General features: G+C 46.1%; 1 protein-coding gene across 4 annotated transcripts in view; it reads right to left on the bottom strand.

Annotated features, from left to right (window-relative positions):
* UBE3A (ubiquitin protein ligase E3A) overlaps positions 1 to 14,388 on the bottom strand; it is a 55,760-nt gene extending 41,372 nt beyond the window's left edge. For 2 of the 4 annotated variants that reach the window (XM_081124781.1, XM_081124784.1), the window contains exon 1: positions 14,007 to 14,358. The gene's annotated coding sequence lies outside the window, so the exon portion shown is untranslated. The other 2 variants (XM_081124783.1, XM_081124782.1) reach the window with 2 other exon arrangements.
* Positions 14,389 to 14,972: the final 584 nt, after the last annotated feature.

Genomic DNA, 14,972 nt, shown 5'->3' with positions numbered 1-14,972 from the left:
CTCTGTTATCAATGGTGCACATCTACCTTGATCTAAAATCAAACTCAGTTATTCACAAAAAAACTCACTCCACCCTGAACGTGCCCAATCTTACAGTCCTAGTCACGCAAGAAAAAACTGGTCCATCCCCCTCTTTTTACTGAGCCTAACTACTGGGTAGGTTGATACTTGTTAACCTCCAAATTCTTAGCCATTCACTCAAAAAATGCCTACTAGCTAAAACTAATAGTACAGTGCTATATGTCAGTTACAACCCAGTAAGAAATGTCTACTAGCTTCTGTGTACCTGCTGAGTGGGTGAAGACGCAATGATAAAGAACCCAGACATGACCTCTTGTCCATGTGATGCGGAAAATGGGCACGAATAATAAAAACCACAATAGCCCAGCCAGTGTGGCTCAGCGGTTGAGCATCGACCTAGGATCCAGGAGATCTGGGTTCGATTCCTGGTCAGGGCACAGGCCCGGGTTGCAGGCTCAACCCCCAATAGGGGGCGTGCAGGATGCAGCCAATCAATGACCCTCAGCAATGATGTTTCTATCTCTCTCTCCTCTCCCTTCCTTTCTCTGAACTCAATAAAAACATACTTTTAAAAAATAAATAAATTATACAATTGCAATGCACAGTTAAGTGCTGTCAATGAGCAGCACCGGATATCTGCACACAGAGCTCCTACTGAGTGTGGGAAAAAGAAAAGAGTCTTCATGAAGTGAAATATAAACGAGCTGAGGCACGAGCTGGATTTAGCAGATATTAAGAAAAACCCACGTAGTGAGGTAACAGCAGCACTATCAGTCCAGCTGCACAAATGGGAAAACTGTGAGTCCTGTTCTGAAGAGAAGGCTTCCTCCCTCTCCTTCCCAGTAGGCACACGCTCGCCTAGTGCAGCCACTCTCAGAAATCCCTGAGATCCCCCCGCACGCCAACACTAGCTCCAATCCGTCCTCTGTTGGCTCTGAGTTGCTTCCAAAACAAAGCCAATCTCCCAAACACTTCAGATGAAACAAGACACAATTTGGCCAAAACCTGTCCTTCCAGCCTCTTATCTCCCGGACTAGACCAAGCTTCAGAGAACATAACATATGCAACATTCATTTTCTTTCTAGTGCTTGAAAATGGTAACATCTTACAAAAGAGGGGCATCTTCTGTTGGGCAGCTTGTTTAGGGCACTTACTAGTAAATACGAGACTGAGATTCATACAAGCTGTCTGCTTCCAGAGGCCATGCTCATTCCCTCTACACACTTCTAATTTATACTTGAATCCTGTAAATTTTAACTTTGAAACACCTCTTGCTTCCCCCCGCTGCATACCAACACTGTCAGACCCCCATTACTTCAACTGGTTTCCTTCTGTCTCTACCCTTGTTTCTGTTGCTAGAATTATCTTCCTAAAAACCTGAATTTGTCCATGTCACTCTCATGCTAAAATTCTTTTATTGCTTTCCCAATGCCCACAGGATAAACTTCAAACTTCACACCCTACCCGTCCGTGCAAGCCTACTGCCGACCACGTGCCATCACCAGCAGGTACCTGGGACCCAGTCCCGTTGCTGGATTATGGCGATCGTGCGCTGGCCACCTGCATTTCTGGCTCCAGCGCACGTGTTTCTCAGGACACGGCATTCAGAGATACTACCCTGTCCTTTGCTAGCCTCCACCTCACCTGTCAGGCCTTGTTAAAACTCTACTGGTTGTAAAGGCCATATCCTGCAGGGCTCTCTCAGCTCTTCTGTAAACAACCACTGTCTGTTTTGGTCTCACTATACGTTCCTAATATCTTAACAATAATTTATTAATTTCTACCCCAAGTTTGTCAGTGCATCTAGTCGTAAGCTGGCGGATGGGAGGTAGAGCTCATCTTACTCACATTTTTACTTTCATACTAATGGGGACTATGTTTTCTTTTTCTTTCCTCTAATATTCTTATTGATTTTTAGAAAGAGTGAGGGAGAGGAAGAGAAGGGAAAAAACATGGATGTGAGAGCTCAACGCTGATTGGCTGCCTCTTGCACACCCCCTACAGGGGATCCAGTCGCAACCAGGGTGTGTGCCAGGACCCGTGCACAAGACACAGCCCACAACGGAGTGACACCAGCCAGGGCAGGCCTGTGTTTTCTCAACACAGTGCTCTTACAGGACTGGGAGATCCCAAAGTTCTTCCCAGCCAGGGTGAAGACAACAGGGTGACCCTGGAGGCACTCGGAGAGTACTAAGAGGGGCCGGGCCTTTGTGGTAGCTACCAGCCTTAAACTAAAGCCTTCTCTAGGCACTCAAGCTGACCAGAGTTACCTGGGGGGCAGCTAAAACAAAGTTTAACACTCTAACAGAACAAAATGCAATCACTAGACTACAGACTATACAGTGCACAGCCTCCAGTAAGAAATTACTAAATATGCAAATAGGAAAATAGGACCCATAACCACAGAAAAACCCATCAATAAACTCTGAAGTGAAAGACCTGATGGATTCAGTGGACAAGGACTTTCAAACAACTATGCTCAATACGCTCAAGGATTCGAAGGAACACTACATGAACAAAGAAGTAGAAAACACTAAAACAAATCAAATGGAACTCTAGAAACACAAACTAAAATTTCTGAAAGTATCTGACACTGTAGGGGGAAAAAAACAGTGAAATGGAAGAGACAGCACAATGACCCACAGACACACAAGACTAAAAATAACCTGTCAATGGCCTGAAGACAACATCACACGGTATAACATACGTGCAACTGGAGCCCCGAGGAGACAGCGTAGTTGGAAGAGGGGCGCACATGGGAAGAAATGAAGAAATGATGGTTGACACTGTTTCAAAGTTAACAAAAGCAAACTCACAGACTAAAAAATAAGAAAGAACTCAACAAATCCTTATCAGGATAATCACAAAACCAGTGATAAAAAAATATTTTTTTAAAAGCCAGAGAAAAAAGACTTTAAGTACAGGGAAAGAAAAATAAGTATAACCACAGACTTTTCCTCAGAAACAAATGCTCAAAAAAACCCCAAACATGTCAACCTACAATTATCTATCAAGTGAAAGTACTCTTCAATCTATGAAGGCGAACCACTATACATCTACTACCAGGCTACATCATAAAGAGTGCCAGCCCCAAATGCTGGCAAGGATGTAGGGCAATGGAACACTGCTGGCAGGAGCATAAAACAGAACAACAAATTTGGGGAAACGATCTGCAAATGTATAATAACAATCCTACCACCCAATGATCACATTCCTAGGTATTTATCCAAGAGAAAAGAAATCACACATATCCACATAAAGACTGACACAACTGTTCACTGCAGCTTTCTTCATAACAGCCAGGCACTGGAAAGAGCCCAGGTAACCGACCCTTAGTAGAAGAAAGAAGTTACAAACTACTTACTGGCACATGCATTAACATGAATAAATCTCAAAAATATTACACTGAGTAAAAGAAACCTTATACAAGTACGTACGATATAACCTATATGAAATTCTAGAGCAAGTTAATCTATGGAGAAAGAGATCAGCACACTGGTTGATTTGGGGGGTGGAGGCAGGAATTGATTAGGAAGGGGTGTAAGGTTCTATAACTTGATAGAATTTGGTGCTGCAAAAGTGTACGCATTTATCAAACTCATGGAATGGCCTATGTGGCAGACTGTATTTTTCAAAGACGGCCACCAAAATATGACCTGTCCCACGTGATCTTCAGACAAAGTTAACACTCCCCTCTTGCAGTCTACGCTCAAACCTGGCAGTCAAAGTAATCTTGCTAAAAACCTAAGACCTCTTTGCTCCTCTTTTCAAGAAACTTCAGTGGCTCCCTATGACTCAAAAGGTAAAAAATCAAATACCTTATTATGGCCAAATGGTCTGGACCCTACATTCTGACTCTACTTCCAGTCACTTCCTTTCCTAAAGCCACACTGGCCACCTTCACTATTCCTCAGACACACCAGACACTCCCCAACCCCAGGGTTTCTATATTCATTACCCTTTGCCTGAAACATTTCCCCCACATACCCACAGGCTAGGTCTCTCCTCTTCAGTTCTTTACTCAAGTTACCATTTCAGTGAGGTTGTCTCTGGCCACCCTATAATGTATATCCATCCCCTCCATGCACAAACACTTTATATCCCACTTCCTTATTTTTTCCTTAAAAGCACTATGGAAGATACAATATATTTTATACAGCTTGTTTACAGTATCTCTTCCCCTACTAAATATAAGTCCATGAAAACAGGAGTCTGGGTGGGGTTTGTGCACTGCTGTCTCCACCAGCATCTAGAAAACTGCCTATGACAGAGCAGGGGCTCAATATACACTTGTTAGGGCAATGAGGTAGATGCACATGCAGCCATCCGCACAGAAATACTTCTGTAACATGTTATGAGAAAAACAAGTTATACGTGATACAAGTTCAGTACAAAAATCTATACACAAGCAACAAACAACCTGAAAATGAAATTAAGTAAACAATTCCATTAGCAATAACATTAAAAATAAAATTATTAGAAATATGTTTAACAAAATATAATTCTTTTGAAAAAAAGAAGTGCAAGACATGTACAATGAAGGCTACCAAAGAAAAAACACCAAATAAATGGAAAGACATCCCATGTTCATGGATCAAAAGACATAAAATTAAAGTAGCAAAACTCCTCAAATAGATTGACCAATTCAATATAAATCCTAATCAAATCTCAGCTGCCCTTTTTGCAGAAATAAACAAGCTAACCCTAAAATTCACAGAAATTCAAGAAACCCCAGAGCCAAAACAGTCTTGAAAATAAGAACAAAGTTTGAATGTTCACCTTTACCAATTTCAAAACTTACTACAAATGTACAGTAATCAAGACAGTTATGTCAGTGGCTGAACAACATACAAATCAATAAAAAATTAAGAGTCCAGAAATAAATTCTTACATTTACGGTCAACTGATTTTCAATGAGGGTACCAAGACAATTCAATGGAAAAGAACAGCCTTTCAACAAATGGTGCTGGGACAACTGGATATCTATAAGTGAGTCAAGTTGGAGCCCTACCTCTCATCACACCATATCCAAAAGTTAACTAAAAACCGATGACAGACATAAATGTATGAGCTAAAATCACAAAACTCTTATAAGAAAACAGGTATAAATCTTTATGACCTTGGATTAGGCAATGATCTCTTAGATAACACCAAAGATGACAAAAGAAAAACAGGTAAGATGCACTTCACCAAAGCTGAAAACCTGTGTACTTCAAAGCACACAATTCATGGAAGTGAAAAGACTACCTATAAATGGGGAGAAATACTTGGAAATCATATTATCTGACAAGGAACTTGTATCTAGAACATATAAAGAATACTTAAAACTCAACATTAAAAAAAAAAAAAACAGCCAAAGATTTTGAATATATTTTCTCCAAAGAAGATGACCAATCAGCACATGAAATGACACCATCAGTCAGTCATTAAGCAAAGAAAATCAAAACCAAAGAGATACCTTCGCACCCACACAAATGGTTAAAATAAAAGAGATGGGGGCGGCGGCAGGTAGAAGAGGGTAAAGGTCAATGGTGGGGAAGGAGACTAGAATCTGGATGGTTAACACACAATAAAATACACAGATGATGTATTACAGATCTGTACACTTGAAAACTATACAATTTTATTAACCATTGTAACCCCAATACATTCAATAAAAATAGGGCAAGGAAGAAATCAGAAAGAATCCTCATACATTGCTGATATAACTGTAAAATAGTGCCACCGCTTTAGAGTTGGGCAGTTCCCCTATGACCCAGCAGTTTCATTCCTTGGTCCTTATACAGATATACTGTCTGGTATTTGCCAGGCATTTTTATGTTTTTCTAGACTTAACAACTGTTAAGTCTTAGAACTTGGGTAAAGAAAAAGACGTTACTTTTATTCTTAAAAACATCCATTTATTTTCTGTATTTCCTCACTTTCAAAAGTAATTAATTCTACACCAGTACTTGGTGGGCAAAGGGGGCAACTAACAACAAAATACAAGAGGCTCTCTGAAAACAAGAAAAACGGTAGAATTCCTGATTTTATGGGATTAGTTAGGGGAAAACCTAACTATTACATTTGAGGCTGTGCTGGTAAATCTGGGCTGTATGGTCACACACACACACAGAACTTTGGGGTCAAAATCACTGTGCTCTGGAAGGGAACTGAACTCTCTAAATTGACCCTTGGCTGCCCTCCCCTCCATCTGTGTTCTGTGACCGTTTCAGAAAGTAACTCCGAATAACTACAGAAGACTCATGATCTGCCAATATTAAAATATTACCTCTTAATTAAATGTTGATTTCAGAGAGAGGGAGAGAAATAGGAACATCAGTGATGAGAGAGTCATTGATCGGCTGCCTCCTGCACGCCCCCTACTGGGGATGGAGCCTGAAACCTGGACATGTGCCCTGACCTGGAATGGAACCGTGACCTCCTGGTTCATAGGTCAATGCTCAACCACTGAGCCCACGGCTGGACAAAAATGCTATCTTTTTATTGTGTGGCTTAATCAATCTTATTTGAGAGAATCTTATGAGCGTTGATCTCAAGCGCCATCTATGGAGATCCTTTAAAAATTCCAATTTACTAAAAAGTTTATCTATTTCTTGGCTTTAATGATAAATCACTTATTCTGGTCAACAATTCCAGAAGCAAATGTGCCACACAGTCCCCATAACCTATTATTGTGAAATTTCCTCTGGGTTCCTTTTTGCACTATGGTTAATCTGAATTCAATCGCATATAGTGTCCACTGTCCAGGCTGCCCCTTAGTCCTGTCCTGTTCATACTCAGTCAGCCCACAGCAATATCTAAAAGCAGTCCTGACCTGACAAGGAAGCAGTTCACTCATCCAACACTTACAAGTATCTACAACTGCACATGAAAAATAAATGAATAAATAAAAAGACAGACAGCAAATGTCTATTACTGTTCCCACAGAATCTTTAATCCAGGAGTAAATCATCTCATTTTGGCTGAGATAAGTGACCTATTTAGTGTCCAGGTAAGGCCCATCTATTTTCAAGCTCACCCCTCCTACCTTTCATCTAGCCCAAAAGACGGAAATGTTCAGGGTGAGGGAGTGGACTGACTCCTTACTGAGTTGAATGAGACCTAAGACTCTTTTTCATTCTGAAGATAACTGGAAATATAGTACACTGGACAATAATTAAAGAACTATACAACCGTATGATTTGAAATGCTGAAATCTAGTTTTACAGCATAAAAGACTAAGGTCAGGTCAGTTTTTCTAATATAATACTTTCTAATATAATTCTCATTTCAACACTACAGTCAGTGTATCCCTACCTTAGCTACCAAACTTGATCCATTTAATTTTCTGTTTTCCCTCTCTAGTGTCTGAACGTGTTTAGTGTGTGTCCCAATCCATTCAGGCTGCTATAACAAAATACCACAGACTGGGTGGCTTATCAACAACAGAAATTTATTCCTCACAGTTCTGGAGGCTGGAAGGCCAAGATAGAGGTGTCAGCAGATTTGGTGTCTGGTGAGAACCAGCTTCCTGGTTCACAGACAGCTGCCTCCGGGCTGGGTCCTCACGTGGCAGAGGAGGGAAGGGAGCTCCTTGGAGTCTTTTATAAGGGCACTAATTCCCGAGGACTCATGGGATTAATTCATGAGGGCTCCACTCTCATGACCTAGTCACCTCCCAAAGGCTCCACCTCCTAATACCCTCATGCTGGGGGTGTTTCAATATATGAATTTCGGGAGGACTTAAAACATTCCATCAATTGCAATGTATTACAGACATGGCAAAATGAGCAAGAAATTAAATATGAATGAAGCAACTTAAGTAATTAGAAAAACTTCATTTCTTAGAGGATCTAAATTTGGATTATCTTGAACATTACAGTTTCTATTACCAACATGGAATATGACAGGTTATCAGCTCACTTCAGAGAACTATAAAAGAAAAGTGTTCCTCAATTATTCTTTGTGTGAAATAGGATTTATCAATTAGTATACGTGTCACATACAATGGGTGCCTGAAAGATGTATTTAAGTTTCCTAAATAAAAACTTTAAATATGTACACCAAAGGTAAATATTAATATCCCTATTTATGCACACTGTAAGGTTATCAATACTGACATATACACAAACACAGAGGTACAATAAACAGAATTCCTAAGAATAAAGCACTAAGATAATTAACCAGCTGGACATAGCCCGTATTTCTCCCTATGAGCCATCAGCTTTGTACGGAGAACACTGCGGGCAACTCACTCTTTCCCTTCTGAAGAAGCCGACTATGCTTTACATCTGATAAGAGACAAGGAAGTATTTGTCGGGAGTATGAAGAAAGCCCTGAGTGGTATCTGCAGCGCCAGAGCTATCATCTCTGAAGAAAAGCACATCAGTTTCGGAGGGAGCGAGAGTCCAAGCAACAAACCCTGTCCATACTGAAGGGTACGCACAGTGCTGTGATATTACTCTTCGTATTGTCGCATATTTAATATGGGGGAAATTCGGAATTTATTCAACACAAAGAATATAAACACCAATGAACCAGGCCCTAGCCGCTCTGGCTCAGTGGTTAGAGTATCGGTCTGTGGACTGAAGGTTCCAGGCTCGATTCTGGCCAAGGGCACATACCTCGGTTGCAGGTTCAATCCCTGGCCCCCGTTGGGGCGAGTACGGGAGGCAACCAATGGATGTTTCTCTCTCTCCCTCCCTTCCACTCTCTCTGAAAAGCAATGGAAAAAATATCCTCAGGTGAGGAGTAAAAAAAATAAATTAAATAAATGAGCCAGGATGGTGGCTACAGTCCACAAAGGCAATTCTAAGACTGCCTTCTCCCAGTCCGGGGGAAGGCCGCAGAGGCTTGAGATGGACGAGCCATCCCTTCTGATTCAAGAAGACAGAAGCCATCGAATGAAGGAACAGCACTGGGAGCACCTTCACCCAGGCCCCACATGTGCAGCACTACTTGTCTCAAATGTGAAAAGGAACATCGTGAATTACTGAGAGTATATACAATGGGCACACGTTAAGAACTAAAAAAGAGCTACAAGCCTGTATACCACAGAGACAGGTCAAAAGATCTTTCACATTTTACTTCTGCACCATTCAGGGATCTCTCTGTGCCTGACTAATCTTGATGGATCTGCATGGCACAGAAGAGCGACTTCTGGAACACAGTGAGCTGTCAAGTCACCACCCACATCGCACACCACAGTGGCCAGCCAAGCATTTCATTTAAGGGAGATTTTACCCTGCTTGTACCATTAAGTGTTCAGGGCTCATACACTGCCTCCATGCTTTTATTTGCAGCACAGGTCCTGGCTGTAATCAACAAAGGTTCACATACGCTTCTCTTCTATGGTCCACATGCAATGTCTTGTGTGAGATTCCAGCACGTTTCCTGCAACTGAACTTCTGAAATAATCTTATCTTGTAGATTCTACATCTCCAAAACCTCATTTCCTTTCAGGTCAACCCTATGATTCACTTGCCATTTACCAAATTAACAGGAGAGGTCAAAAGCAAAACAACCCCAGAAGGGATCTGACTCTGGATTAATAATACTGAATTATGCATCAGCAACTATTAAGATCTACTGTTTACTTCGAACGTAGTTACCAAATTTAAAATAAATTTGCCCTGGCAGGGTACCTCAGTTGGTTAGAGCATCACCCTGATACACCAAAGTTGTGGGTTCCACCCATGGTCAGGACACATACAAGAGTCAACCAATGAAGCATAAACGAGTTGGACACACACACACACACACACACACACACACACACAAAATCGATGTTTCTTTCTCCAAAATCAATAAATTTTTTTTAAAAAAACTTTAAAATAAATTCACACGCTAAATATTTCCCCAAACACTTTTCTATGAAAAGGTTCAGATGTTAATGGAGAAAGCATGAAAACATACCAAGGTTCCAATCACTGTCTACCACTAACCAACTTTTCTTGGGCAAGTCACTAAATCAGTTTTAATCCATTTTTTCCAAGAACAATCACACTTGGAAAGCATAATCCTCTGAAACAGACAAAGCAGGTAACACCTTCACATGATGGAAGGCACAGAACAAAGGCTCAGAAAGCTAAATGACCTGCTAGCTAAAGAGGAAGGACGAACCCACGATCCTGACACCTCCACACTAATGGCTCTCGGTGGCTTTTGTTCACTGAACCTGTTGAGGCTCTGAGGCACTTAAAACCTTATGTATAATCTCAGGGAGTTCAGTCACAAGGCTCAGCACCCAGCAGTGATAACTGTCAGCTGCATCTCAGGTGCAAGGAGCAGTACCAAAGAAAGGGACTAGCTTCCTCTCCCTCTCAGAGGCCTTCACCGTCTCCCTGACGTGTCATCCACAATGGTATTTACTTGTGAAAGGCAACTCCGATCGAAGCACGATAGGTGACATTTCTGACATTAAGTGAAAAGGAAGGCTCACAAAGAAACATGTATTTATTCAGAAACAATTTCTTAGCACCTTTAAGTATTCCAACCATCTCGTGTTTGGGGCATGGGATATAAGTTTATAGATTAACACTCTATTTACTGTAATTTTACTTCATCCCCTTTACCAGAAAAGCCCTATTTCCAGCACTAAATGTCCAGAACAGGTTGCCCCACGGCATCTTGTGAAGGCTGCCTTCTATCAACACTGCAGGAAATCATATCGCCAACAATGCGGGTGGGCAGGCGGACTCCTCCCCAGGTGGGACAGAGCACCAGCCCCTGCACATACGCAGGGTCCTCCACTGGAATCAGAGACTCGGCTCAGGCTCTGGCCCTGCCACCTGGTGACTTGGAGAAAGCCATTTCAAAGCTGTGCACTTGGATTCCCACGTGTAGAGGGAATGGAGTAACTGACCTCCAGGACAGTCGCACCCAGGTTTAAAACTTCTACGAATCTATGATCAGAAGACAGAATGAAAATCACACCTTAGGAAAATACCAGAGTATTTTCAGGCAACTATCGAATATATTTGTAATTTTATATACACATGGGCCAGACATTGGGTGGTAGACTGGGACCAAGACACTAAGCTATGAAGTATCTGACACGCGCCAGACATCTGTATAAAGAAAGGGGTAAAGCAGTATTCACAGGCCCTGGCCAGTGTGACTCAGGGGTTAGGGTGCACTGAAGGGTCAAAGGTAGAGGCTGGATTCCCCAGTCCAGGGCAAGTACCCCGGATGTGGGGTCGCTCCCCCGCCCTGGGGCGCGAGGCAACAGTTGATGTCTCTCTCCTTCCCTCTGAGAAGCAATGGAAAAAATACTCTCAGGTGAGGATTAACAAGAAAAACACAAACAAAAAATCAGTATTCTATAAGATTAGCAGCTGGGGGTGGGAGGGTGGGGGCCCAGAGATTTGGGAAAGGCACCCGAGAACGAGGCTCCCTTTCGCAAGGGGGCTTCACAGAAGATGGCACTATGTGCAGAAAGTCACGAGACTACAAGCTTCCAAAACAGAGCCATGACTCCTGTCCGAGGAGCCCCTGCCCCAGCTCAGCTCACGCCTGACCACAAGGTACCTAATAAATGCTGTCAGCCCATTTTACTAGTTTGCTGGTAACTGATTCATCCACATACACCCTGGTAGCACTCCCTGTAAACACTAGGAATCCTTGCCCTTAAGAGGAGCTCACAGCTGGTCAGAAAGGAGACAGCGTCAGGGATAACTCAGAATCCCCAGCACAGAAGGTGCTTTGGGATCATTCAGAAAACCTGGCCAGGGAGACTTCCACGGATGGTGACGCTTATTAAGTGCACCTGTGTTCGGCGTTTCACGTGCTTGACTCCTCCAGAAAGTTCTGAATTAGCTTCACAATTGCAATTTACTGATGAAAAAACTGCAGCTCACCAAGATTAAATAACTTGTCAATGGTCAAACAACTACAATAAGGGCAGAATTAAAAGCAAGATCTAATTCCAAAGCTATCTCCACTACATATACCACAATTCCTTCCATTTTTATGTTTTATCCTTACATTTGCAGTGGGGGGCTATCAAAACCAGCCAACACTCTTACTTGTCCTGAATCATCACGAAACGAGCGCCTAAGGCTTTCTCCACATGTTTTACTTGAAAAATCACTTGCGAACATGTGTCTTCAGTCATAAAAATCAGAAAACTAATTTTTAACAGCTGCATATGTACTTAATGTTTCTACATTTCAACCCTATGCAAGCCTAGATCCAAATAAAACTGCAACAGGACTGAAGAACCTAACCAACAATCATTTTGGAAATGGACATCTGTAACTACCATGCCAACTGCTTGGGCTGTGGATTATTCTACTGACTGTATAATGAGAGAAACAGCAAGTTAATTTTCTTTTTGAGGGGCCAGAGGATATTTTTGGAGGGGAGAGAGAAAGGGTCGTTTAGAGATGACCTAGAGTTTAAGAAATACAACTGATTAAGTATTACATGTCAAAGACGTTGAAGATATGCAATAAATCTTGTTAAATGGAGTGGACAAGTGGTACGAGTGTCTCTTCCTCACACTATTGACGGATAAGTACCCTTACTTAAGGAATTATGCTTCTAAATTTTAACCTATACACGCCCAGAGCTAAACAAAACTGTGCGAAACCCCTGAAGAACATAACCAGCTTCCAAAACCTCTGAAAAGGAGTCGAACGCTGCAATTTTGTATCACTGGGTACAGTTCCCTCCCCAGGAACCGACAGTGTCCGGGGGATGTGTACACACCAACTGCCACACCAACGCTACTTAGTAAATATTGACACGGTGAGACTGTCCTAGCTTAAGGTCCAGTTGTGCAAAGAGAGTCATTATTTCTTGCGTCTATTACTTTTGTTGTGTCGTGATTACCCGTTTCTTAAAGGGCTTCTAGCCGGGCTGCGTTAATATTGTATTCCTTTCATTAATAATGTGGTAAGTGGCTCAGATTTACAAGCAGGGTCTGATTCCAGAGTTGTTTCCTTTACACCCGTGACAAAAACTCTCCCTTTTTCCTCCCTGAATTCTGACGACAAGATAATCGTCCAACTCAGTCGACAACTCGCCGGGTCCCGAGCGCCTGTGAAACCTAACTTTCTAACAGCTGTACCTCTAAACTTCAGGTCATCTCCCTCTCAAGCCCTTCTCCCGCAAACATATTCCGGACTAACCCGCCGCTTCGCTCGGTACTGCGGGCGGTGCCACGAGTCAAAAGCAGGGACCGCGGATTCACGTGTCTCCGTGACTGGGGGCAACTTGGCCGTGTAAATAAACGCACGCTCCCGGTTTACACTTTCGCCAGCACCCCGGCCGCTTAAGAAATACCCTCAAGAGCCTCTACAATGATCCCATTTCGGATTTAAAACGACAGGACGTTTTAAAAAAACAAAAACAAAACACAAACACGCACACGGAGGCGAAATTACCTTTAGAGGGTGGCCGGCTTCATCAAACAGCGTCCGCGCTGAATGACTGTTACCGATTTCAAGGACTTTTTTAAAAAAAAGCATGTGCCACCTTCAAAGGCGGACTTGACCAACAAAACCCGCGCCCCACGGCCCGCAGCGAGTCCGTGGCTTTTTTTTTTTTCTTCTCAACTGCGGGCGGAGGTGGGGGTGGGGGCGGGGAGAGGGGCCAACAGTTTCGCGGGGGCTGCCCGGACCCGAGCCCCGGCCCACGCTGCGCCCCCGAATCCGCGAGCGACCCGGGAGCGCACCCCCGGGCGCCCTCCTCGCCGGCGCGCCCAGGACCCCACCGCCCAGGCGCCCGTCCCGGTGCTTCCCTCCGGGGCACGGGGAGCCCCGGAGCGGACCTGCCCTTGGCCGGGCCCAGGAGGGGCCACCCCCGCGCCCCCCGCGCCGGGCCTGGCGTCCCCTCCGGCCACCCAGCCCTCGCCCCGGCGCTGACAGTTACGGCGGCCGCGGCCACCGGGGGCCCGCCGCCCGCACCGGCCCCCAGACCACGCGCCCCCAACACCCGCCCTGGGGGTGGGGCGCCCCGGGCGACCGCGGGGACCCAGGCCCGTCCCCGGCCGCACCGACCTGTCGTGGCCCCCGCGCCGGGGCTGCGGCCCTCGCCGCTGCGGCCGCCTCAGGGGTCGTGGTCGCCCTCGCCCGCCGCCTCCGCCCGCCACCGCCTCGTTCCCGGTCGCTGCCGCCACCGCCGGCGCTCATGCGGGACCCGCGCGGCCTTCTCCGCAGACCGAGGCCGGCCAAGCGGGCGCCGGGGCCGCACACCGGCCCGAGCTCGTCGCCAGCCGCCCCTTCCGACGCCGCCCGTCCGCACCGGGGCTGCGGGGCCGGGCTGCGAGCTGCTGCTGCGAGCGCGGCTCCGAGGAGGCGCGAGGGAGGCGCCGCCGCCCGCGGCCGTGAGGGAGCGCGGGGTCGGCAGAGGTGACGCACCGGCGGGGGCGGCGGGGGGCGCGGGGGAGCGGGGGGCGGCGGCGGGGGGCGCTTCCGGGCGGGCGGGCGGGGGGGTCGCGTCCAGGCGCTGCCGTCTCCTGCAGTCACCCCGAGCCCAGCGCCACCATCTTGGAAAACGCGGATCTCGCGGGCGCGGCGAGAGCCGGGAGGACTGGCGGGGCGGGGCGGGCCGAGTATCCCGGCAGGCAGCGCGCGCCGCGGCCGGGCCAGGGCTCCGGGCGGGGACGCAGGCACGTCGCGCGAGGCCCCGCCCCCCGTGCGTGCCGCCGGCGCCGCGCAGGGGGCGTCGGGAAGGGGAAGTGGCTCGCGGCGCGCGGAGTCCCCCCCGGGGTCGGTCGCCATCTTGGCGCCGGGCGGAGGGGTCCGTGTCTCCCGAGGGTTCGTGCTGTCCGGGGTCCGACAGAAAGAAGGGGGCGCGCCGCGGGAACGCCTTGGGAGCCCATCCCCGGGGGTGCCTCAGGGTCCCCCCGCCCTGCCCAGGCGAGGGACGTGCCGAAACGTGGACGCGCCCCGTTTTGTCGGGCGGCGGATCGGGGGGCCACGGGTGCGGAGGGGTCGCGGGTGGCGCTGAGCCCGCAGCGGGCA

The sequence above is a fragment of the Miniopterus schreibersii genome, assembly GCF_964146895.1.
Source record: "Miniopterus schreibersii genome assembly, chromosome: 22".
NCBI classification, from domain to species: Eukaryota; Metazoa; Chordata; class Mammalia; order Chiroptera; family Miniopteridae; genus Miniopterus; species Miniopterus schreibersii.
The sequence above is the reverse complement of the archived record's forward strand: the minus strand, read 5'-3'. Positions and strand labels throughout refer to the sequence as shown.